At 43.3% G+C, this 27,096-nt stretch overlaps 1 long non-coding RNA gene across 1 annotated transcript in view; it reads left to right on the top strand.

The window, feature by feature from the left end:
* Positions 1-27,096, top strand: part of LOC140126218 (uncharacterized) — a 210,943-nt gene that overhangs the window by 36,927 nt on the left and 146,920 nt on the right. Inside the window, exon 2 of the long non-coding RNA XR_011854784.1 lies at positions 15,449-15,797. This is a non-coding gene — a long non-coding RNA (uncharacterized lncRNA). The remainder of the gene's footprint in view (positions 1-15,448; positions 15,798-27,096) is intronic.

Genomic DNA, 27,096 nt, shown 5'->3' with positions numbered 1-27,096 from the left:
TTGTGTTTAGTTATGAAAAAAAACAAAATTTGGAAAAAATTTGGAAAAATTCTTTATTTTCAACGTTCTAAATTCTCTACTTTTGATGCAGATAGTCATAGCACCCAAATAAATTCATAACTTACATTTCCCAAATGTCTGCTTTATGTTGGCATGGTTTTTTAAGATTCCACATATTTTACTAGAATGTTATGAGGCTCAGAATTTAGGTATCATTTTTCACATTTTTTGTAAAATCACCAAAACCTGTATTAGATGGACCTGCTCAACTTCTAATTGACACTGAGAGGCCTAAATAATAGCGAGACTCGTAAAATACCCCATTGTGGAAACTACACACCTCAACGTATGAAAAACCACTTTTAAGAAGTTTGTTAACGCTTTACGTGTTTTATAGGGGTTAAAACAAAATGGAGGTGCAGTCTGCAAATTGTAATATTTTTTCACAATACACCCATTTTGGGTGGAAAATTAAACATTTACAATGGATTAAATAAAAAAAGGCTCCACAAAGTTTGATACCCAATTCCTCCCGAATGCACCGATACCCCAAATGTGGTGGTAACCTGTTGTATGGGCGCACGGCCGGGCATAGAAGGGAAGGAGGCGCCATCCAGATCAGATTTTCTATGTCACATTGTACAGGCTATAATTTTTTTCTTTTTTTTAATGTGGACCTATAGGGGCTTATTTCTTTTGCCACATGAGATGCACTTTTCTGGTACGTAATTTAGGGGAATCTATAGGCTAATTGGTGAGATTTTATTAACTCTTTGTTGGTGGAGGAAATGAAAATCATCACTTTTCAGGAAGATTTTTATGGGTTTTTTTTTTTTGCCCGTTTACCATACCATAAAAATAGTATATTATTTTTATTCTATGAGTCGCCACGATTACAAAAAGACCTCATTTATATAGATTTTTTATTTTTTTCCCATTTTTACTGCATAAAAAGTAATTTGGCAAAAATGTTGTTAATTTTAGCATCACCGTCTTTCATATGCATAACTTTTTTATTTTTTGCCTCACAAATCTGTTTAAGGGCTTATTTTTTGCGAGAAGGATTGTTCTTTTTAGTGGTCTTATTTTAGAGTGCATAACATTTTTTAAATCCCTTTTTAGAGCATTTTTATAGGGTATTAATTGAAAATGATCTTTTTTATGGAGCTTTTTTTTGTTTTGTTTTTTACGGGGTTCACTTTGCGGAACTAATAACGATTCTGTTTTATTATGCAGATTGTTACGGACGCAGGGATACCAAATAAAAACCAATTTGGAGAAAATCTTGTTCATTTTAGCATCACCATCTTTTCATATGCATAACTTTTTTATTTTTCGGCTGACAAATCTGGTTAGGGGCTTATTTTTTGCGAGAAGAGTTGTTCTTTTTAGTGGGCTTATTTTGGAGTGCATAACATTTTTTAAATTACTTTTTAGAGCATTTTTTGATAAGGTATTAATTAAAAATTATCTTTTTTCGGAACGTTTTTGCGTTTTTTTTCTACGGCGTGTACCGTGCGGGTCCAGTAACGATTCTGTTTTATTATACAGATTGTTACGGACGCGGCAATACCAAATATGCGGGGTTTTTTGTGTTTTTGTGTTTTTTATACTTTATTAAGTGTTTTTATGGGAAAGTGACATTTTAGGGGCTTATATTTTTATGTATTTATTTTTTATTTATTATAATGTGTAGTGTTAAGTGTTTTTGCATATTTTTACTTCTACATACTTGAACTTAAACTAGTGATGCTCTGATCACTGGTTTAAGTTCAATACACTGCTCTACAATACTATTTTATTGTAGAGCAGTGTAAACTGTCTGAGCAAGCTTGCGCATGCTCAGACAGTTTACAGCCAGACCCGGAAGGGGTCTGGCTGCCATGGAGACTGGGCAGCTCCGGGGCACATGCCAGTCCTCGGAGCTGCCCAGAAGTGGATCGGATCCCCCGGTAAGCGGCACGGGGGATCCGATCCACAGCGCAAACACCCTTACACGCCGCGGTCATGTTTGACCGCGGCGAGTAAGGGGTTAACACCCGGATCGGAGCCGGCTCCGATCGCGGGTGTTAGCGCAGGCTGTCAGCTGTACTAGACAGCTGACAGCCGCTGCTTCTGGTACCGGCTCCGTTCGTGAGCCGGTGCCAGAAGCAGGACGTTATAGAACGTCCCCGTGCGCTAAGCATCTAGCGCCGGGGACGTACTATAACGTCCTGGTGCGCCTAGGGGTTAATTTCGAGAATTGCCTTCAAAATGTTGAAGTACCCCATTACAGGGGACGTCGGGTCAGTACCATCTTCACCAGTGATGGTGGACCTCGGGCCTACAATTACCATGTAGACCGGTTAGGGACATGGGGGCCTCTAACCTGAGGATTGGTTACCTTTAAGCTTTAAACAGTAACTTTGTCCCCTATTTTTCATCCCTTTATTGGACTCTTCCCATGGAGCTCTAGTTGTTTCCGTCTTCTTCAGCCCTTTCCAACCAAGGTGCCATGTCTCTATATGTTGGCTGTATATTGGTAGGCTGGCGGCTGTCACACTTCCATGCATGGAAACCCCATCAGTGTGAATTTTCCGACTACGCGTCTTGCAGTATTTAATGCCATCTACCATGCTTGGCAAAAAATCTTTTTCCCTTAAAGTAAACTTCACAAAGCCTATAGAGATTTTTCTAGTAATGTTTCGGTACAGAGAGGAGGAGGAGGAGGAGGAGATAAGCTGTGACATCATCTATTGTCAGAAGTGATGTAATAATGGGTAAGTGTTATCTATAGACATGGAGAGGCTTCCATCGGCAGACTTTGCCATAATGTCTCGACTGGTGATATTTAACTTTGTGGAAATTTCTCCCATCTACCTACTGCATCTCTCTCAGCCGATCTTGGGTTCTTCTGTACCTCTCTTACCAAGACTATTTTCCCGCAATTGCTTAGTTTGGCTGGCGACCAGGTCGTCCCAAACTTCTTCCATTTAAGGATTATGGAGGCCACTGTGCTCTTAGGAACCTTCAGTGCCTTTTAACAGTTCTGCCTCCGAGCTCCTTGGGCAGTTCCTTAGACCTCCTGATTCTCATGTGCTGTGACATGCACTGTGAGCTGTGAGGTCTTATATAGACAGGAGTGCTCCTTTCCTAATCAAGTCAAATCAGTTTAATTACACATAGCTGGACTCCAATGAAGGAGTAGAACCATCTCAAGGAGGATTAGAAGGAAATGGACCGCATGTGAGTTACATATGAGTGTCACAGCAAAGGGTCTCAATACGTGTGATATTTCAGTTTTTTTTTTTTTTTTTTTACAAATTGGCAAAAAAAATCTACATTTCAGTTTTTTTTTTTTGTCAAGATGGGAGCAGAGTGCACATTAATGAGCGAAAAAAGAACTTTATTGATCTTGCCTATTGGCTGCAATGAAACAAAGAGTGAAAAATTTAAAGGGGACTGAATACTTTCCATTCCTATTGTATATAGAGGTCATTGTACAGGGAGGGGGATGAGATAAGCTGTGACATCATACTATATATTTAAACACATTCCCCTCCCACATCCTCCATCTGCCCTTCCCTCCCCCTCTTGCCACTGGCTCACTGTGCAAGGCCAGGTCCACAGCAAAGGGACGGGACGCATGTGCAGTGAACAGCGAGGTGCAACGAGCCTGCGCATGACCGAGATGGAAGGCTCATGAGCTGACATGAGGGTGTGGGAAGGTAATGGGGCTCATTTACTAAGGGTCCGAATCGTGCATTTTCGTTGGGTTTCCTGAATATTACCGATTTGCGCCGAATTGCCTCGGGATTTTGGCGCACACGATCGGATTGTGGCGCATCGGCACCGGCTTTCACGTGAAAAAAACGCGGAATTTTGAAAAAAATTTGTGTTGCAAGAATAGCACTCACATACACCGGGACGATGAAGGTGAACTTCGGCGGACTTCAGCGCAGCAGCGACACCTAGTGGACATCGGGCGCACGACCTTAGTGAATCCCGGCAAGCTCCGAATCAACGTCGGACAACGCGCCGCGGGATCGCGAATGGACCGGGTAAGTAAATGTGCCCCAATGTGTTTAAATATAGAGGCTCAGAGGGAACTGAAGACTAAGCAAAATCCACTTTACAGTATGTATGGGAAGCTATACCCAGTGAAATATGGCACTCTGCTGATGGGTTTAAATTTTAGATGGCGAAATTAAAAATTTAGTTATAAGTCATCAGGTATTTTCGGAAACTTGGTTTAAACAATGGGTCGTTTTCTGTCGACACATTCCCTTTAAGTAACGCGCTTGACCTCCATATGCAAAAGGTCATGAGGAATCTACAAGTCTCGAAGTCGAGAATTGTTAGACTGAAGTGGAGCATTAACAGATTGGGTTTGTTATTAGTGTGTGGGAGCCTGATACAGTAGACTCGAATAATATAGGGTTACCTAGTTACCGTTCCACCTTGGTCAATGTGCATTATGTTTGGATCGTAACGTGAACAAATGGTCTCTTTGTCATGTTGGGCAGATCTCACACGCATTTAATATAGACATTCCCATTCCTTCTGCCAGGAGTTTTAAGTCATTTTATGAAGTGGTACTGCATTTGGACTTGAATTATGGAACGAGCTCGTGAATGTTCTGCTGACAGAATGGAAAATTTCGAGCCGTGGCAGCGAGAACCTACTCATTTCTTAAGGGCTTCATGTCATACAGTAAAACATACCTTGCGGCCCATAAAACCTGTCTATAGCTGTTAGCCCTTTGAGGTTGAAAATATATTGTTGGTGGTTTACGCTTTTCCCTTCGTTTTTAGACGTGGGATTTCGCTAATGTTTGCATTTCGGGAAAATGCCGTCAGCTTTATGGGACAGAATTACACGGGTGGGTGGGGGCACACAGGTCCTATTGATGGTCCTTTTTGAAAAAGTTAAAACGGACAACTTCCCCTAAACCATAAGGTTCTTTCAAGTAGACTTACATTGACTTCACGTATCAGTGGCCAAGCATGATGAACCAACCTTTTGGTTCTGGCCGTATTGACGCAACTGTGAGAGCCGTTTCCTCTCGGCGTTGAAGATATTGGCCACTAAGCAATATTCAATATAAGAACCTAACAAATCTATATATAGTCAGTATCCAAGGGATGGACCGAAGTATCTCTGCTTAGTTGGACCCAACGCAAACATGGAAAAGTCCACAAAGATGTTGCATGTCCAAGAATTCTGACCAAGACAGACCACCAAGTTGAAGACCTTCTCATCATCCCATTGCTAGGATACAATCCTTCCGAGCTTCTTCAGTGAAAGGGATTGTCCCACCAAAGACCACCATCTTTAATTTTCAAATATTGCTAAATTTACAGAGAAGAGGAGAAACCCTCGGCCTCACTGTTCTCCCAATCATTAGTCATCCAGCAGTCCGAATACCTTTGATCTGAAAAAAGCTTGTTACATGTCGTTGGCTGGACATCTTTGGCTGCTATCTTCTGAACCAGTATGTTGCACGCGTAGTTAATGGTAGGTACACCTTCAGAATACTTTTGTCCACATGGCCATAGTAGACTTCCTGGTCTCGATTCTTGAGGTTCTTTGAGGTACACATTATCCAGTTTCTCTGAACTCGAAAGGTTTGTCTGACAATCATCTAATGTTCATGGTGGTGTCCCAACTCTTCTCGAAGATTGACAAAAAAGAGGAGTCTGGCATGTTGGAGATCGACATGCCCATCCCTTTTGTTCTGATTGGAGATTTCATTCCATCAAAGTTGTCTGGCAGAGATTTACTCTCCTTTTGAGAATACATGCATGGACCAGACCAAGCCTTCATATGTGTAGGAGGTTCTGTCTCAGATGTGGCCACCATGAGATGTCCACATGCAGGTTCAGTTAAAAAGACTTGGTCAAGAACTTTTTTTGGCCTTGTTGGTTGAAGTTGTTGAGAATGAAGATCTCCCTTTAAAGGTCCACAACATGGTCAACCTTTTTTTTTTAATTTTTTAGCTTTTTTTTGCTACAAAAAATGTTTTACATTACAATCGTCATTCCTTCTGGTTATTTTGGAATGGGTTTGGACACGTCTAGTTTCTCATTGCCTTCTACAAAATGTCGACTTCACAAACCATAATGGGTGCAATCATCACACAAATGAGGTGTCTAATGAAGCACATTCTTCCCATGTATGTTAAATGGTCTGTCACTAGTTAAACACATATTTCTGTAATGTTGTGTGTTTTATTGTCATAGTTTTTTTTTACCTGTGTTGGCTCATGTAGACAGCTTTTGAAAGCGAACTCAATTTATCTTTCGTGCATATCCAGTTAGGATATGGACAGCTATGTTCGCGGAATGACTGCTATGGTAGGAATGCCTGCTTCCCCTAACCTGCCTCCTATACTGAGCATCCATCTTAAACACATTGCACTCAGAATTCTCACCATAACTCTTCATACCTTTAAAGATCTAAGATCTTCTAAGATCTTCTAAGATCTAAAACACCTTAGCCTATAATAGACTTTAATGGTCGAGTTCCTGGCATACTCTGGTGAAGAACCAACCAAGATGGGATAGAAAGGAATACAACTTTTTTATAGACTTCAGACCTGAAACATCTAACTCAACTCAGACCTAATAGATCTAATCCAACGTGGAATTAAAAGACCATACTCTGCTCTAACCTAAAGGACCAAATTCAACTGTGACCTAAAAGACCCAACCTGCTTCTGATCTAAAAGACCCTACTCAATTATGACCTAAAAGACCCTGCTCGACTCTGACCTAAAAGACCCTACTCGACTCTGATCTAAAAGACCCTGCTCGACTCTGACCTAAAAGACCCTGCACGACTCTGACCTAAAAGACCCTGCACGACTCTGACCTAATAGATCTAATCCAACGTGGAATTAAAAGACCATACTCGGCTCTAACCTAAAGGACCAAATTCAACTTTGACCTAAAAGACCCAACCTGCTTCTGAACTAAAAGACCCTGCTCAATTATGACCTAAAAGACCCTGCTCGACTCTGACCTAAAAGACCCTGCTCGACTCTGACCTAAAAGACCCTGCTCGACTCTGACCTAAAAGACCCTGCTCGACTCTGACCTAAAAGACCCTGCTCGACTCTGACCTAAAAGACCCTGCTCGACTCTGACCTAAAAGACCCTGCTCGACTCTGACCTAAAAGACCCTGCTCGACTCTGACCTAAAAGACCCTGCTCGACTCTGACCTAAAAGACCCTGCACGACTCTGACCTAAAAGACCCTGCACGACTCTGACCTAATAGATCTAATCCAACGTGGAATTAAAAGACCATACTCGGCTCTAACCTAAAGGACCAAATTCAACTTTGACCTAAAAGACCCAACCTGCTTCTGAACTAAAAGACCCTGCTCAATTATGACCTAAAAGACCCTGCTCGACTCTGACCTAAAAGACCCTGCTCGACTCTGACCTAAAAGACCCTGCTCGACTCTGACCTAAAAGACCCTGCTCGACTCTGACCTAAAAGACCCTGCTCGACTCTGACCTAAAAGACCCTGCTCGACTCTGACCTAATAGATCTAATCCAACGTGGAATTAAAAGACCATACTCGGCTCTAACCTAAAGGACCAAATTCAACTTTGACCTAAAAGACCCTGCTCAATTATGACCTAAAAGGCCCTGCTCGACTCTGACCTAAAAGGCCCTGCTCGACTCTGACCTAAAAGGCCCTGCTCGACTCTGACCTAAAAGGCCCTGCTCGACTCTGACCTAAAAGGCCCTGCTCGACTCTGACCTAAAAGGCCCTGCTCGACTCTGACCTAAAAGGCCCTGCTCGACTCTGACCTAAAAGGCCCTGCTCGACTCTGACCTAAAAGGCCCTGCTCGACTCTGACCTAAAAGGCCCTGCTCGACTCTGACCTAAAAGGCCCTGCTCGACTCTGACCTAAAAGGCCCTGCTCGACTCTGACCTAAAAGACCCTGCTCGACTCTGACCTAAAAGACCTAGATTTATATGATGACTTGGTGGCACTGGTGTAAGTGGGCATATACTATTCTTAGGTGGTCCTGGTGGTTAGATACGCCTAAAATTATTCACCAGTCAGTAATCCAGACCACACCCAAACAACCTTGGGAGGCAAATAAATACATCATACCGGAGATTATAGGGTACATCAAATCCTTTAATGTAGTCAGTCAAATTGGGTTATAGAACCCAGGTCAGGTCAGAACAACAAAAATTGATGGCCAGTCTACAGGAACAAGCCAAGTCATGGTCCAGCACATGAGAAGCCTAGTCAGTACACCCTGAGACTATTGGAAGAGCCATGGAGATACAGTGAACCTGGGCACATCAATGTATTACTTTGGATTCTTGCCTATCCCTAAAATGGTCAAAAAGTTTGGTGGAATCTAGAGAAGCAATTTGAAACCATTCATCCCCCGTGCAAAATGGGGAATAGACTTTTTGGCCCCTGCAACATCTCAAGCTCTACCTCTGGTGGTATTTTTCATATTCTCCAAATATTACGGAAGGAGTGGTGAGATGAGGTCTCCTCCACCCATGAGGAGCTTCCCTGAGCAATAATTTTAATCTTATGAATTTTTCCTGATTTGGACCTTGTTGAATTTTGTTGTGGTCAGTTTAATTTATAGATTTTTTTTTACATCGTTTTATGTTTATAGGGATATTATCCATTTCCTTGTTTCAATGCTCTGAGCTTTTGAGATGTCTCCGACATCCTGTGATATCATCCCTCAGGCACTCAGACTCTTTCCAACGTGGCTTGTGTGTTTTTGATGTGAAGAGCTTTGCAGGCATGTGACACTCAGCCGAAACCGTTCCTTCCTCTAACGAATCCTGAATGTGATATGAAGAGATGTTGTATGACAACTTGTTTTTGTATTGACCCTGCGACCGCTTGTAATTCAGGCCTTTAATTGCTGTACAAAAGACCATTAACCAAATTATGTGCATGACTGGGAAGATAGCAGTGTGAAAACCGGGAGCCGTTGACTAGACGCTGCCATAGAGCTTCATGGTGGGCCACCGTGTGATGGACCAAAGATGTGACCGAATGCAACCTAATGGTGACTGTAATCGGCTGTGACCCTAGATGACCCTGTTTCTCCACCAAAGTACAGGAATGTACTGTGACGTCACTGTGTGTATTATCCCTGTACTGTGACATCACTGTGTGTGTTATCCCTGTACTGTGACATCACTGTGTGTGTTATCCCTGTACTGTGACATCACTGTGTGTGTTATCCCTGTACTGTGACATCACTGTGTGTGTTATCCCTGTACTGTGACATCACTGTGTGTATTACCCCTGTACTGTGACATCACTGTGTGTATTATCCCTGTACTGTGACATCACTGTGTGTATTATCCCTGTACTGTGACATCACTGTGTGTATTATCCCTGTACTGTGACATCACTGTGTGTATTACCCCTGTACTGTGACATCACTGTGTGTATTATCCCTGTGCTGTGACATCACTGTGTGTATTATCCCTGTGCTGTGACATCACTGTGTGTATTATCCCTGTACTGTGACATCACTGTGTGTGTTATGTACTGTGACATCACTGTGTGTATTATCCCTGTACTGTGACATCACTGTGTGTATTATCCCTGTACTGTGACATCACTGTGTGTATTATCCCTGTACTGTGACATCACTGTGTGTATTATCCCTGTACTGTGACATCACTGTGTGTATTATCCCTGTGCTGTGACATCACTGTGTGTATTATCCCTGTGCTGTGACATCACTGTGTGTATTATCCCTGTGCTGTGACATCACTGTGTGTATTATCCCTGTGCTGTGACATCACTGTGTGTATTATCCCTGTACTGTGACATCACTGTGTGTGTTATCCCTGTACTGTGACATCACTGTGTGTGTTATCCCTGTACTGTGACATCACTGTGTGTGTTATCCCTGTACTGTGACATCACTGTGTGTGTTATCCCTGTACTGTGACATCACTGTGTGTATGTATCGGTGGATTTTCGCTGTCATATGATGATCATTGTGCGGCTCAGATATGAACTTACTGTTACAGTAGGTTTCTCACTCTCTCTCTCTTCTCCTCGAGGGAGCGCGCAGGGTTTTGGACTAAGTATATTTGAGCTGTCACTTAGAGCCGTGTGCAGTTTGTCAGGGGCTATATTGGTGGTGGTCTCGTGAAGGCCTTAATTAGCGCAGAATGCGGACCTCTGTACTGCTGCCAGCCTGGATGAAAATGATTTTGGAAATCAGCCCAGAGAGCGAGAGAGAAGAATTTGTCATCGGGCCGAGCAGTTCCAAATGTAATAACCCGGCAGCCGGGGAGACAAATAGCTCCTCTGAGCCGATGTGTTTGAGCTTGTATTTACCTGTCTTATCTCATACTAAAACATTTACCACTGCCCCGGCATGACAGTATGGGAGGATTATGACTTCATTCTTCCCTCTCCAGGGGGCGCCACATTGCCAGTCATTAGCGGTGGCAGCCCTGAGGTGGCCCGGGGTCAGAGGAGTGCTACATACTGGTCGTGCTGCCTTGTTGCAACCGTAATGCAGAACTATTTTATCAGCCATTTGAGGTCGCAGAGATGTTGAGTGGTTTTCTTTAATGGGACTAATCTACAGTGTGTGGTTACTTGGTGGAAGTCAGGGGGACCTATACGAGGGACCCGGTCTTGGTGAAAACCTCATTTTGAATTGAAGTTTGGACCTCTGCTCCCCCCTAACCCCAATAATTAGGTGACCAGAAGTCCGCCTGTGAATGGAGTGGTGGGGTGATAGGACTTTTGGTCATCCATTCTACCAATTGTTGATTGACCTGAATGTGTACGTTGGCTTCCCCCACCCAAAACAAATTGGTAACCGGAAGTCCACCTGTGAGGTAGGGTAGGGTGCATGCATTGACAGAAGGATCTACAATCACAAGGGTTTATTGGTTGACCCAAACATGCACCCTTCCCCACTAATGATTGGGTGACTGATACCCCTTCTTTGAACGGAACAGTAGGTTGCATGCATTGACCTCTATATAAGGAGCTGCAATCACGTGAGGATTTTTGGGCATCCATTCTACCAATTGTTGTTTGACCTGAACTTGTATGTTTGCTCCCCACTCTGACCTTTGACCTCTACAGGTGGCTCAAAGTCGTCTTGTGAACTGAGCGGTAGGGTGAATTGATAGAATGAATGATGAAAATTCCTCCTGTGAATGGAGCTCCTTCTATGGCTATCAATTGTTGGGGTTTCCCAGAAGTCAGGTCCCCAGCAATCCTAAGTCAAATCATATACTTCCATAGGTCAACCTCTGTCAAGGGTTTTGCCAATTATCGAATCTTATCCCCTACCTTGAAAACAAGGGATACGTTGTTGGGACCCCCCAGGGGTTATAATGCTGGAATCTCATAGCAGTGCCTCTTCTTGGCTCCCCACTACTGATCGGGTGACCGGAAGTCTTCCGGTAAATGGAGCAGTAGGGTGCTTGCTTTGATACCTATAGAAGGAGCTCCATTTACAGGGAGACCTTTTGATCATGAATTCTATTAATTATTAGGGTGTCCCAGAGGTCAGACCCCCAGCATTCTGTCACTTATACAGTATCTTGTCCATAGAGGCAAAGTTTCGAGGTAACCCCCCCCCCCCCTCTAAAGAGTTTGCCCGCTAACAACTTTTATCCCCTCTCCGCAACAAAAGAGATAAGCGTCTGATCGATACGACCGCCCCAGATCTAAACGCTAGGACCCAATAAGGTCATAAGGTGCATGTTCTGGTATGTCCAAAACTAACATGTGCTGGGTCAATCCTTGGCAGCCTGTGGCTTCATAAGTCAAGGGTCTGTCTGATTTCGAGACCCCGGGCTTCTGTCCAACTCTGATCTGGGTTCTTGCTCTATTATCTCTTAGTGACATCCCTAATTTGACCAGAACTTGGATCTTGACCTTTGACTCCAAATCTGCTAGAACTGCGTTTCCCCTGACCTTAGCTTTGCTTCTGACTACTCCTGTTCCTCTGTGTCTTTTAGACCTGCTTAGTTCTGCTACCACTTACACCAAGACTAATCCAAGGAGGTAGAAGTCTGGTCCTGATTCTTGAAAACCAAGGGGGTCACTCGAAAAATGCCCACACTGATTAGGTGGCACAGAGCGTCCTTAACCCACTGCTCACAGCATCCAGTCGAAATGGAGACGCTGAGTTCTGGCTGCTAGAGGCAACAAGATCCGTTTTCATAAATTCGACCCAAAGTATTGGTTTTCCTTGTATATTTTCCCTTCTTTTCCTGGACTGAAATCCCCCTTGAAGCTCCTGGTAGTGACGCTCGGCCATTAGTCAGTCCTGCCAGCGTTGTCACTGATTCTCTTCACTTCTAACACAGAAAGGTATGCAGGACACCCAAATATTTACACTGAGCGTCTGCACCTACTGTACAAAGATGGCCGCTCTCAAAATTAGGAGCCGCCGCCAGACAATGAATCTTTTAAGGAAGATTTGGTTTAATATAACGAGACAGGATCAAAATAAATAGAGCGGTGACGGAAGGTGAGCAGAGAGACGCGGGATAGAAGGATATACCGAATCCTGGAGATTATGTGTCCTCCCGCTAGCAAAATGGTATAAAAGTGCTAAAATATTAGGTATAAATCTAGAAAATTCTAAACCTTTTAGGCTTTTACAAAATCACAATCAACAAGATCCCATAAACACCTAACAAACACATTTACCATTATGATAAAAGTGCGCAATATAAAACAACACACAAAGATAAACCAATGACCGCCTTAGGGGATTCAGGGATACATTCACCATTCATATACAAAGTATGGTAACATCATACCTCAGCTCACTGGAGGTCAAGTCGGTCAGACGTACAGTATCTGCTGTCCCTGACCCTAGGATATTAACTCCCACGCTTACTAGAACTGCCCTTTAGGTTCTTTCTCTACTGGGTACTACAATGATCCTAAAGGCTAGATACCATAGATACCAGAGTATTCACCTACCAGAGTATTAGCTTAGGAAACAATTCTACCAAAAAACCTGGGAAAGCATATTGAATCAAGTATAAGCCTAGGGTGGGAAATGTAGCCACTGCTCTGTACTAAAATCTCCAGCAGCCTTCACTCATCAATGAAATGTCCCGCAGCCTCCCCTCGTCAATGAAATGTCCCGCAGCCTCCCCTCGTCAATGAAATGTCCCGCAGCCTCCCTCCGTCAATGAAATGTCCCGCAGCCTCCCCTCGTCAATGAAATGTCCCGCAGCCTCCCCTCGTCAATGAAATGTCCCGCAGCCTCCCCTCGTCAATGAAATGTCCCGCAGCCTCCCCTCGTCAATGAAATGTCCCGCAGCCTCCCCTCGTCAATGAAATGTCCCGCAGCCTCCCCCCGTCAATGAAGTGTCCCGCAGCCTCCCCCGTCAATGAAATGTCCCGCAGCCTCCCCCGTCAATGAAATGTCCCGCAGCCTCCCCTCGTCAATGAAATGTCCCGCAGCCTCCCCCCGTCAATGAAGTGTCCCGCAGCCTCCCCCCGTCAATGAAATGTCCCGCAGCCTCCCCCGTCAATGAAATGTCCCGCAGCCTCCCCTCATCAATGAAATGTCCCGCAGTCTCCCCTCGTCAATGAAATGTCCCGCAGTCTCCCCTTGCAATGAAATATCCAGCAGAGCCTTCTCAATAATGAAATGCCTAGCAGCCATGCCCCCACATTAAGGAAATGCCCAGCAGCCATGGCCTTCGTAATGCCCCCTATCCAGCAGAACCTTCTCAATAATGAAATGCCCAGCAGCCATGGCCCCTCAATATTGAAATGCCCTGCAGCCATGCCCCCTTAAAATAATAAAATTATATACTTACCCAGCAGCTACTAATTTCTTCTAGGCTGGTAGTTGGTAGATAAATGGAAGCTTCGGCAAAAGTTGTCCTGGTATTATACGTGGTTTATAGAGTCCCCTGGTCTAGGAGGCCTCTGCCAAAATCTGCCTGTAGTCAACAATGTGGGGTATCTGGAACATCGCAGTAATTGTTATAAATCCTTTAGACCTGACGTCTATTGTTAGCAGCTGAAATGATGTTCTCTAGTTATAAACAATTAGATCAGAAACATTTTATTTTAAGGTTTCTTAGAAGTGAAGTGCGGTGCTTTGAAGGGCCTAAAATATTACCCCCCCCCCTCCCCTAATGTAAGCCATTGTGTTCTTACTACGGCTACCATAAGTGATATAAGAACAGAAGCAGGAGGAGATGCTTGACTAAAATTTCCAGGAGCTTCTCACAGAATGGAGAGACCTCCCAGACTCGTTGGAGAACCATCAAGTCTCTGGGTGCCATGTCCTGACGCTATATTCCTTCACTTCTTCTCGTAGTGCTCATTCATCATGGGCCCCACTAGAGTCGGGATTAGAAGAGTCAGTCCAGCCTGGAGTCTCTATACACTTTGGTGGTCTGGCAGGGGAATGAACGTCTACCCTATGTATGTATCTGATCACGTGACATCACAGTATGCCTCCATGGACTTCTACACCTCCCTATCCTCTATGGAGGCTGCTGTGATTTCATGTGATCAGATACATACATAGGGTAGTTGTTTCAAACGAACCGGGACGTTAGATGACATCACCCTGGTCACATGAAATGAAGTGCCCAATGATGTGACAGAGCTCTCTCTCAATGTTCCACAGCAGCATGTCCTAGCAGTGAGACCTGTCGATCGGCAGCTATGGGGCGGGGCAACGCAGTGAACGCTGAATATACCGGACCCCATTACTGTCATTGGACTGGTGATTTGCTTATAATTTTACAAACTGATTTTTTTTTTTTAATGGACAGGAACAAGGGCAATGTTTTTTAATCATAGATTTTCTTTAAGGCGCCTGGTGTCTATTTAAGGAGCCTACTGTGGGGTCTCATTAAGCAGGGAATCTTTTGCAGGTCTCAATATGTAGGGTGTCTGGTGTGGGGTCTGAATTTGCACAGATTATTTTGTCTGGGTTTGTATTGAGTGTGTCTGGGATGGGTTTTGTAGTGATTCTATTGCCTTAGGATTGGGATGTGCCTTACTGTATATAATTCAGCAGCATATAGGTATTAATTATATGTGACCTTGTATTACCTTTCAGTACATTACAGTGCCAGTAAGTACAGTGAGTTTATTGGCATTGTGCCCAAGTGATCACTTACTGGTGCCAAGTGTAGTATAGAGGCTTGTTCCGCTGACCCAAGTTTCCCTATATATGAGGCCTAAGTAGTCAACATGCGTTATGTCATCTGATCAGCTCCAAATGCCTCTTTTTGCCCCCATCAGGTCTCTTTCAATGTCTTCTCCAGGGAAGCTGTTTGTAAGTCTCCTCCATTGTCCCAATTCAGGGCAGAAACTTTGACCATTCATTGTTGGCTTCTTGTTCGTGTGAAGATCCCCGTAATGTTTTCCATGTATTCAGTGAAAGGTTTTATGATATATATTTGTTTTGTTTTTGTCAATTTCCAGTTTTCTACAATCAATAAACAACCAGCGTAGACCACGTCATGGGAAAAACCTGGAATTCCGTTGACTTTTTCAGGTGGAAGCCTTCCTGAAGGCCGAGAGACTTGACCTCAGGCACTTTGATCTTCAACTACCAATGAAACAATGACCTTAGTAGATCGACGAATACCTGGAAGATCAGTGTCACATGACCAGAAAAGTCAGGATAATGTTCATCAAGAAGAGACAAGTCCTTTTCTTGTCTCTCAAGATCAAAGGACCCTCCTGACCTGGTTTCTGCAAAGACGTTGTGATGGAACCTACAGACACCGCACTGGGACCTGAATCATAAATTTTGGACATCTAAGACTAGGTAGGATCAGTTCTTGTTTTTTGAACATAGACGTTGCGCGAAGACCATATATATGTTATTTGTAACTTGTAATTGTTCTACTTTGGATAATTGCCTTTAGTTAATGAGGCCTTTAGAAGATGATTCCGCGACCTTCGGAGGTCAGTTACACTTGGACGAATAATTAGTTGAGTTCATGGACAGAGAAAGTGGGGAACTTCTAGTGATCAGACACTCCCTACCTATCATATGGTTCTTGGACAACCCATTTGACCTATATTGAACGTTTCCCGTTTTTGAAACTAGTTGTCCATTTCTATGGCACCAAACTATATCAACCTTTTTTCTATTTTAGCCCATGAATTGTCACCTCCTTGTTTGCCTCCATTGCCAGGCTTGAAGGGTTCACTTTCTTGTCTCTTTATAATCCTCTGATGTCTCTATACACTTTGGTGGTCTGGGAGGGGAATGAACGTCTACCCTATGTATGTATCTGATCACATGAATTGTCACCTCCTTGTTTGCCTCCATTGCCAGGCTTGAAGGGTTCACTTTCTTGTCTCTTTATAATCCTCTGATGTCTCTATACACTTTGGTGGTCTTGGAGGGGAATGAACGTCTACCCTATGTATGTATCTGATCACATGAATTGTCACCTCCTTGTTTGCCTCCATTGCCAGTCTTGAAGGGTTCACTTTCTTGTCTCTTTATAACTATCCTCTGATGTTGGGTGGTTTGATGTCTACATTTGGCGTATAGACCTTCAAGTCTAGTGTCTATATATTGCGTGTTACCGCTCATTTCTGATGCTTTTTTTTAGACCATGCCCCATGGGTTAGACAAAGTCAATATCTATAGGATGTCATCTACCACTAAACCCCATGAAACCATTCACTTCCTCACTACCGAGTAAAGAGTACTTAGACAATAGACATAGTGAGATATATATATTCAGTCACAGTAGCTTCCTGTCATCACATGTGGTACAGAAGGCAACTATGTAAAAAAATTGGACATGGTGCTTCTATGGCTACCAAAGGGACAAGGGAATGGACTCTGCTTTGACAAGTTAGGGGGAAAGGTTATATTGTGGGTGGGCAATGCTTACAAAAACATTATACAATGCTGTAGCCCTTGTGATGTAAGTGCGGGAGAGGAGTAAGGAACTGCTGTGACTACTGGGGAGGGGTAGCCCTGGTGATGTTGGTTCAGGAGCAGTAGGAGAACCATTTTGGAGAGAAAATAAACCACAAACTGTTTTGACCGCCAGGGCTTTGTTCTTGCTACTTGGAAAGGGTAATAATTACAATAACACTATGCAATGTAGTAGCCCCTGTGATGTTGGTGCTGGTGGAGATGGAGAAGGAGGTCTCTGCTGTTCACATTTTTGAAAAAAAAAAGAAACCAGGAACTGATGTGACCGCCAGCATTCGGATGGTAGTAAGGAAATTTGTAGCTACAGGGATGAGTAATAGTTAAAATAATACTATGTCATGTAGTAGCCCTTGTGATGTTTGTGCAGGAGAAGAGCGGGCCCCATTTTCGAGAGAAAAGAAACCAGGAAATGCAGTTACTGCCTGGGGTTGAAAGGTAGAAAGGAACTGCTGTGGCTACTGGGGATGGTCAGTAGTAACAATAACTCTATACAATGTAGTAGCCCTTATAATGTTGGTGCAGGAGGAGCAGGGAAGGTGATCTCTGTTGTCACCATTTTTGTCGAGAAAACAAAACCAGGAACTGCTGTGACTGCCAGCATTAGAAAGGTAGTAAGGAATTGCTGTGACTACAGGGGATTGAGTAATAGTTACAGTAACAGTATGTAATGTAGTAGCCCTTGTGATGTCGGCGTGGGGGAGAGGGGGCAACATTTTGGAGAGAAAAGAGGCCAGAAGCTGCTGTGACTGCCGGGATTTGAAAGGTAGAAAGGAACTATTGTGGCTACTGGGGATGGTTAATAGTTAATATGCAATGTAGTAGCCCTTGTGATGTTGGTGTTCCGAGGAGAGATTGCCGATGTACTTGAGAGAAGACACCAGACACTGCTGTAATTAATGGGGGGCTGGGGGGAACCGGTAATGAAGAATTGCTTTGACTACTTGAGATAATTCGGTAATAGTTACAAAAACACAATGCAATTGTAGCCCTTGTGATGTGGAAGAGGAGGGGCTCTGCTTTTACCACTTTATGTCTTTTTTTTATTATATGGATATTCGAAAGAAAATGTTATCAATGTCTAATCCACTCGATCACACCATGGAAACAGAGAACCTGAAGCAAGAAGTAGTTGGCGACACGCTCTCCGTAGTGGCCGCAAGGTGTAACTGCAGATATGGCTTCCATAGATAGGATCCAAAGCTATCATTATACCCTCCTTTTTGTACAGTGTCGCCCCTTATTCACTTAAATATAGAGCTAAGCTGCAATACCAGACACAGCCTGAGCAAAAGTGTGGCGCTGTTTCTATTAAAATGGAAAAAAAAAAAAAACACAAAAAAAATACCTTTTTGGGTTTTTTTTTTTGGAATGAAGATCTACTTTGCTCAGTCACCTCCCCTGACATAAGACAAGGTTATTAAGGTGAGAAGACGCCTGCTACAAGCAGCAAAGGATCCTACATATCGGATTACGAGAGGAAGATTTGTGGATAGAGACTTCCTAAATGTCATCTGCCGGAATGTAGAAAACAAAGGTTAAATCGGGTGAAAAAAAATAAATAAAGGTGTTCGTTCCCTGAGAGGGGAAGACAAAGAATTTGGGGGCTGAATCGCGACCTATTTCATGTTACCCCCACCCCACCCCTATGTGATCCCTTCCCTTCTCTGACATATGTCATGTAGTGGTTAATGGGGCAGAAAATCAGTGTTCCTTAAAGTCCTCTCTCTGTAATCAACATCCTTTGAGAGATTAGGTTACCCTTTTTATATGCATTCCCACGAAGGCTGCCAGGGAAGAGAGACATTGAATGTGCTGGAACGGATTCGTACAAATTAGCTCCTGTATGGGCGGGCGCCACCTCGGGATCATTCGAAATTGCAAAATCTCAGAGGCCCTCAAAATAAAAAAAAGAGACAGGTGTAAGATTTCATGCATGTCACATCGGTATTGGAATATAGAAGAACATTGGTGAAAATTAAAAAATATATATTTTTTAAATAGTAGTAAACCATCCCGAGACCAAATCTTTAAAAATTTTTTTACATTTTTAACTTATTTAATCAAAATTAAAAAAAAAAATTCTGCAGGAAAGGGTAATCGTAACAATAATACTATTCAGTGTAGTAGCCCTTGTGATGTTGGTGCGGGATGTTGGTGGTCTCCATTTTGGAGAGAAAAGAAACCCGGAACTGCTGTGATTGGCGGCATTCGCAAGGTAGTGGAACTGCATGACTACAGGGGATGAGTAATAGTTACACTAACAATATAGTAGTAGCCCTTGTGATGTTGTTGCATCATAAGCATTTATAATCTGCTGAGCTGAAACGTTTGCATGGCTGAATAGGTAGTTATCCATAGCAGAATTCGTAGTATCATAGTTTATACGGTTTAAAAAAGACACATGTCAAGTTCAACCAAGGAAGGGAAGGGATTGGATGAGGACGAGGTTTATGAGAAAAATTCCATATAACAGAACTATCAATGTTATTTAGGTGTAAAATGGCATCTAGACCCGTCTTGAAGCTCTCTGCTGTCCCTGCTGTGACCAGCGCCTGAGGCAGGCTATTCCACAGATTGACAGTTCTCATAGTAAGAAAGCCCTGTCGCCTCTAGTGATTAAACCTTGATTAAACTGGGATCCTTATTTAAGCCCCCAATTGGCATGGTAACCTATTAGTACCCTATGAATGCTATGTTTGGCATAAAGTCAGTGTCTTTTCCTCTGTGTAACCCCCTAGATGCCTCAGCAATGCCTCAGTGGCATCTAAGGGATTGTCTAGGAAATGGAAAGGATCTGAGTTGTCCTTGCAGATGACCATGTAAAATACAGTTCCCATGACATATGTGAACAGTACTTCATGCCACCTAGATTTCTAAAGTGTTGTATAGATTCCACATCCTTCTTCAGGGGTGCAATGATAATTTTAAAGAATTCAGACTAAATACCCTATATACTGAATAACAAAATGTGCTGAAAAACGTCCCCTTGGCTTATACACGAGTGAATACACATATAATATATATACTTAAAAAATAATAAACTTATATACTCACCCTCCGGTGGCCCCAATGTGCATCGCTGCTCCCCCGATGTCCGCGCGAGTCCTCTTCTGGCTTCCGCGCCCGTCTTCTGTAACATCGTGCTGTGCGGTGCCATATTTTTCTCCCAGGCAGCGCCTAGTATGACGTCAGCGGCGGCGCATCATACTATGCGCCTGCCGGCCAGGAGAGAGCGATGGCGGCGCCCTGCAGAAGAAAGAAGACGGCACGGAAGCCAGAAGACGAGCCGCGCAGACATCGGGGGAGCAGCGCTGCGCATCGGGGCCACCGGAGGGTGAGTATATAAGTTGGGTTTTTTTTAGTTTTTTTTTTTTTTTTAATGCTGGCTGTATACGACTGGGGGCAGGCTGTATACGACTGGGGGCAGGCTGTATACGACTGGGGGCAGGCTGTATACGACTGGGGGCAAGTTGGGCTTGCTGTATACTACTGGGGGCAGGCTGGGGTGGCTGTATACTACTGGGGGCAGGCTGGGGTGGCTGTATACTACTGGGGGCAGGCTGTATACTACTGGGGGCAGGCTGGTCTGGCTGTATACTACTGGGGGCAGGCTAGGCTGGCTGTATACTTCTGGGAGCAAGCTGGGCTGGCTGTATACTACTGGGGGCAGGCTGGGCAGGCTGTATACTACAGGGGACAGGCTGTATACTATAGGGGGCTCGCTGGCTATATACTGGGGGGGTCTGTGACCAATGCATTTCCCACCCTCGGCTTATACTCGAGTCAATAGGTTTTCCCAGTTTTTGGTGGTAAAATTAGGGGTCTCGGCTTATACTCAGGTCGGCTTATACTCGAGTATATACGGTAATTCCGTATACGGTAATTCTGAGGAAGTCCCCAACACGGTGACGATACGCGTGGGGCTTGCTCCACTCCCCATCCAACTGACCTGCCTCCCTGGCTTTCATCCCAGTACTAGACACCACATGTCTCTTCTACAATTGGGTATTGTATGAGCAGGTTGAGGGTTTACCAGGTTTTACTCCACACTTTATTGTTTTACACAGAGCACTTTACTGTATTGCCGCCATCTAGAGGTTTTTCTAGGACCGACTATGGTAATTTACCTATAAATAATTGTCTATCTGTGCGAATTATTGATTGTGGATGGGGAGTGTAAGGGACTATTACCCTTGGAAGCTTTATACACCCACTGGGTGTATGTTTTAAGTGTTTTTATATTTGTTGTCTTGCTATTATTATTGTTTGTATCAATAAATGGATTTTTTGGTTATGTGATTCCCTGTACGCATCCAACTTTTTCCTTGTTCTGATTGTTGCATATATACGATAATTCATCCTCAAATAATTTAATCAAACTTTAAACTTTTTTTTCCTCTTTTTTTTTGATAATAGGTGGAAATGGTTCTTGCTCTGTAGTCTGAATGCAACTGTAGTCTGGACCTCCCCCTAACTACTAAGAAGGAGTGGCCTAGACTATAGATCCACACCCCCACACAGAAATACCAGTATTTTACAAATGTCTTTACTTTTTGGCTTCCCTCCTTTTTTCAGCGTAATGTTTAATATCTCGTTAATTATTGGATAAATTAAAAAAAGAAAAAGCTTTTGGTTTTAATTACCCAAATTTCCTAATAAATGTCTCCACTGTGAAACGGGACAATTTAGATTAATGAGAAAGGAAAACTCATTACTGGAACATATGTGCTGTAAATCCATGTAATCGCGGAAATCGATTCCAGACAGAACTTAAATAATATAATAAAGAATAACTCTAATGTTTCTCCTGGGAGTATAACGGCCTATAGATTGTGAGAATCAAAGTTTTAAGCCAGACGAAACGTTAAAGGGGTTGTCTGATTTACAATTTACTTTTTTCAGTTGGGGGGGAGCGGTGGAAGGTGGTTAACGAGACCATCTTGTTATGAAGAACCCACCATGACTGAGCATTACTTGGTTAGTCTATCAATTGTGTAATTCCTTAAAGGAATCCAGAAAATCGCCCTGGGGGGCCGTGCTAGCAAGAAATGTATGACCGTGCTTTGACTCTCGGTTTCCTGCGTTGCGCCAGTCTTCTGGTCTTCATCACCGCCAGATAAGTCGAAAGTGTTGAGGGTTCCTCTTCCTTTTTACATCACTACCGACATCTCTAGGTCTAAGGAGGCAAAGTGGTTCCCATGACCCCCACACTTTTTGCCAACTTTAGCCAACCAAAGTCCAGTAGATTGTTGCAACTCCGGAACCAGGTTGGCAAAAAACGAATGTCTGACCCTGCTTTGACTCCCGGTTCATGCATCGCGCCTGTCTTACTGTCTTCATTACTTCCAGAAAAGTTGAAATTGTTGAGCGTTCCTCTTACATCACTAGTGACCTCCTTAGGTCTAAGGAGGCCAAAGTGGTTCCAATGACCCCCACACTTCTTGCCAAGTTGTGCCGAAGACCAGTAGACCTTTGCAATACCAAGTTGGCAAACAAAGATAAATCTATGAGCCTACTTTGACTCCCGGTTCCTACGTTATGATGGTCTTCTGTTCTTTATCACTGCTAGAGAAGTCAAAATTGTTGAGGGATCTTCTAATGTCACGAATGTTGTTCTTATGCCCAAGGAGGCCAAAATGGTTCCTATGACTCCCACAGTTGTGCCAAAGACTGGTAGACCATTGCAATGCCGGAAATGGGAGCTAGAGTAGAATTCAGATCTGGACTAAAAACTTAAGTGTTTATACTTTTACTATGAAGGCCATGACACTTCCCCTACCGTGTCCTTTTGAAAACACATGCATGCTTGGCCAAGCCAGTATACACTAGTACAGAGGAATAGCTGCCGGTTGCATGAGCATTTGGTTTGACCACTATAGAAAGCTTTAAGGAGGATATACAGCATCAGTAGTATGTTGAGATGTTCTTGCCTACACAAACATGAGCTCCCAACTCAACAAAATGTGAATGGAATATTTGTCTCTCCAGCACAGTTGGAATTTTTCTCGGGCCTCCACCATTCCTGCGCAATCGGTGCCATTTTTTGTCACTATTTATGTTACAGTCAAGTGGGAGGTCCTGGCTTAGATAAGACAGCACAGGACCACCCTATTGACAGTAGAGAGCATATTGACGCTGACCATTTGGGAACGTTTGGGGCTAGAGAAAATTTTCCAACGACATCAGAATCAGTGGGGGTGGGGGGCACCTACTACAGGTGTGTGGTCATCTTGAAGAACAAAATCATAGGGTATGGCAAAATGCAATATTCCAAAATCTTCTTCCTTCTGATAGCTGCTTCAGGGTAGATGGAACACTTTAGATCTTAGACCAGTCAACCTCTTTGGCCATGATTTGTGTGTCCACCTCTAGACTCCAGCTACCATCGATGATCAAGTACCTAGATGGTAACAGCTCCACTCAAACTGTGTGCAGAGACAAAGTGTGAGCTCGGAGGAAACGACTCAACAAAATCACCTCAATCTGAGCATTGTACAGGAAGCTCAAGCTGATGTCAATTCCAAGAATTGCTGGTTTTGTTTCCTCAGTACCAAGTAAAAGGTGAACTTGTTGTGTTGCGAAGGAAGTTTTGGTCAAATATTATTTTATGTATATATATATTTCTCAAAGTTGGCATAAAAATTGTTGAAAATTGAGCTGAAAATCTGTAAAGTATTTAAAAAAAAATTAAGAGAAGTTCACCTCACCAATTCCCTATCTTTTTGAGTCTGGCCGATTTTCCTTGTATCTTCTTCCATTTCCTACTGCCATTTTGAAACAACAGGAAGTGGTTGTTTAGCCAATCGTTTTCATTGCTGCCTGTGATTGGCTGAAGGTTTTCTCTGATTGGAAGACACCTTTTTAGAGGGTAGTCATTAATCAATTATACCTTATTGCGGCTCATAGGAAGAGGTGTCCTACTAATGACTCTGCAGTTGCCACCGTACCTGCAGGGTCTCGAAAAGTTATGGCATGTACTGAGTGACACATAGTCTGTTGGTTCTTAGTCTTGGTAGTCAAATTGAGCCACCACCAAAGGCCACGGTCGGTGCAGTAGTCAGGAGGGTGTGATGGTGAACCTCAAGCTCGTGTGGGTCTTGCAGCCGGAGGCGGTGAATACCCTTGGTGTTCGAGGAAATTAACTAGTAGACACAGGATTGGCAAATGACGGGCAGCTCATGGCGCGTTACCATTACAGTCCTCCATCAGAATATAGAGCCATATTTTTGTTATACAAAGTCCTAAATCCTTTCCCGCTATGTGCTAGAGTACTCTTTCCGGTAATTCTCTAATAACCTGATACCCTGGATAATGTTGCTTCTCAAATCCATCTCATAGTGTCCTCCATTTGGCCTTGTCGCAGTGCTCACAGAAGAGTGTGGCTCTAAGCTTATCTACCATGGTTGATAAGGGCTGAAGGACTAGGTTCCTCACTAATGCAATGTGAATATATAGGTTCCCCAATCATGGTTACATTTTACAAGAATTGGGGTCTATACCTCAGAGTGCTGCTGTGTGTGTATAGCAGTGCTGGGTGTTTTTCCATTTGTGTCTAGCAGGTCTGGGTGTGTTGCTGTGTGTGTTTCTGTGTGTGTATAGCAGTGCTGGGTGTGTTGCTGTGTGTATATATAGCAGTGCTGGGTGTGTTGCTGTGTGTATATATAGCAGTGCTGGGTGTGTTCCTGGGTGTGTTGCTGTGTGTGTATGGTAGCGCTGAGTGTGTTGCTGTGTGTGTGTGTATATAGCAGTGCTGAGCGTGTTCCTGTGTGTGTATATATAGCAGTGCTGGGTGTGTTGCTGTGTGTATATATAGAAGTGCTGGGTGTGTTGCTGTGTGTGTATGGCAGTGCTGAGTGTGTGTGTATATAGCATTTCTGTGTGTGTATACAGCAGTGCTGAGCGTGTTGTGTGTGTGTGTGTGTGTGTGTGTTTATATAGCAGTTCTGAGTGTGGTTGTGTATGGATGTAGCAGAACTTTGTGTCGCTGTGCTTGTGTGTGACAAACAGAATTCTTAATTGGTTAAAAATATATATTTTCTTTTTTGGATTCCTAAATATGGGGAGGAGGGGGGCGTCTTATAGTAAACTGCGTCTTATAGTCCAAAAAATATGGTATTTTACAATTTATCATTTAACTCTCTCTCTGGGCGCGGTCTGCATTTTGCTTCAACTGGCGAGGTAAAAAATGACTAATTTTGACTCTACAACATCTAAACAAGCAAAACACATAGAGAGCGAGAGAATACATTGAATCAGTGACTGATCATTTCCATTGACTGTGGTTTCTGTGGCTACTGCAGCTATCCTCAACCACCAAAAGTAGTCATGGTCAAGGGTGTGACGGCAAACTATACACTGAAGAATACTCTAGATGGTAAACGGTGGATGCTGAGTCATCTCTGTCCCTGCCCCAAATCAACAACTCATTGATATCTGTAGTTTTTGAAAAAGACTGAACGAGGTTGTCCACGATTTGGGGGCTTATGGCATTAATGATGAACAGTAGCTTAAGGATAGGTTATCTAATGGGTCTCTAATGGGAGCTAAGATATAAAACCCAGTGTCAATGGATGCACCAAATGTTCCAGATGTTCAACCCCCACCGCCAACACCACCACCATCATACGTTGAAGACCTATCCTAAAGATGCTGTATGTCATAGATATCAAAACCCACCTAAAACAAGACGACCTCTTGAATCCTAAGCATTTGCATATCATGATTCTTGCACTTCACGTCTGGGTTCTTTTTTTTGGAATATGAAAAATATTTATATTGTTACAGCTCAGAAACTGATCCCGAACGACAGTCCATGATGAAGTCTTGTTGACTTTTTGAAGTTGATCGTAGAAGACCTCACATGGAAAGCACGTTCATATCTATAGTTTCATAGTTTATACGGTTGAAAAAAGACACTTGTCCATCAAGTTCAACCAAGGAAGGGAAGGAATTGGATGAGGAAGGGATTTAGGGGAAACAATCCTATATAGCATAACAATCAATGTTATTTAGGTTTAAAAAGGCATCTAGACCCTTCTTGAAGCTCTCTACTGTCCCTGCTGTGACCAGCACCTGAGCTCTCTACTGTCCCTGCTGTGACCAGCGCCTGAGGCAGGCTATTCCACAGATTGACCGTTCTCATAGTAAAAAAGCCCTGTCGTCCCCGGTGATTAAACCTTGATTTCTCCAAACGGAGACAGTGCCCCCTCGTCTTTTGATTTGATTTAATCTGAAACAACTTACCACCATATTTTTTGTATGGACCATTCATATATTTAAATAAATTAATCATGTCCCCTCGTAGTCGTCTCTTTTCCAGACTAAATAAATCTAGTTGTTTTAATCTTTCCTCATAACTAAGACCCTCCATACCCCTTCTCATTGTTGTGGCTCTACGTTGAACCCTCTCCAGCTCCAGGGCTTTTTATGGACTGGTGCCTAGAACTGGACAGCATATTCCAGGTGAGGTCAGACCAATGCCTTGTATAGTGGTAATATTACATCCCTATCACGAGAGTCCATACCACTTTTGATACATGACAAGATCCTACTAGCTTTAGAGGCAGCTGCTTGACATTGCATGCTGTTACTCTATTTATGATCTACTAGTACCCCCAGGTCCTTCTCAACAAGGGACTCTCCCAGATTTACTCCCCCAAGGACATATTTTGCCTTTGGATTATTGGCCCCCAGGTGCATAACCTTACATTTATCCACATTAAACCTCATTTGCCAAGTGGATGACCAAACATTCAGTTTGTCCAAGTCACCCTGCAGCCTATGAACATCCTCCATAGACTGTATTACACTACACAGTTTGGTGTCATCTGCAAAAATAGACACAGTGCTATTAATTCCTACCTCTATATCATTAATAAATATATTAAATAGTAGTGGGCCAAGCACAGAACCCTGAGGGACACCACTCATAACTGGTGACCATTCCGAGTAGGAATCATTGACCACAACTCTCTGGATACGATCCTTTAGCCAGTTTGCAATCCAATTGCAAATGATTTCTGCCAAACCAATAGCCCTAATTTTACTCATCAGGCGTCTATGAGGGACAGTGTCAAATGCCTCTGCAAAGTCCAAGAACACAATATCCACAGCTGCTCCTCCATCCAGGCACCTGCTCACCTCTTCATAAAAGCAGATAAGGTTA

The sequence above is a fragment of the Engystomops pustulosus genome, chromosome 4 (genome assembly GCF_040894005.1).
Source record: "Engystomops pustulosus chromosome 4, aEngPut4.maternal, whole genome shotgun sequence".
Taxonomy (NCBI): domain Eukaryota; kingdom Metazoa; phylum Chordata; class Amphibia; order Anura; family Leptodactylidae; genus Engystomops; species Engystomops pustulosus.
The sequence above is the reverse complement of the archived record's forward strand: the minus strand, read 5'-3'. Positions and strand labels throughout refer to the sequence as shown.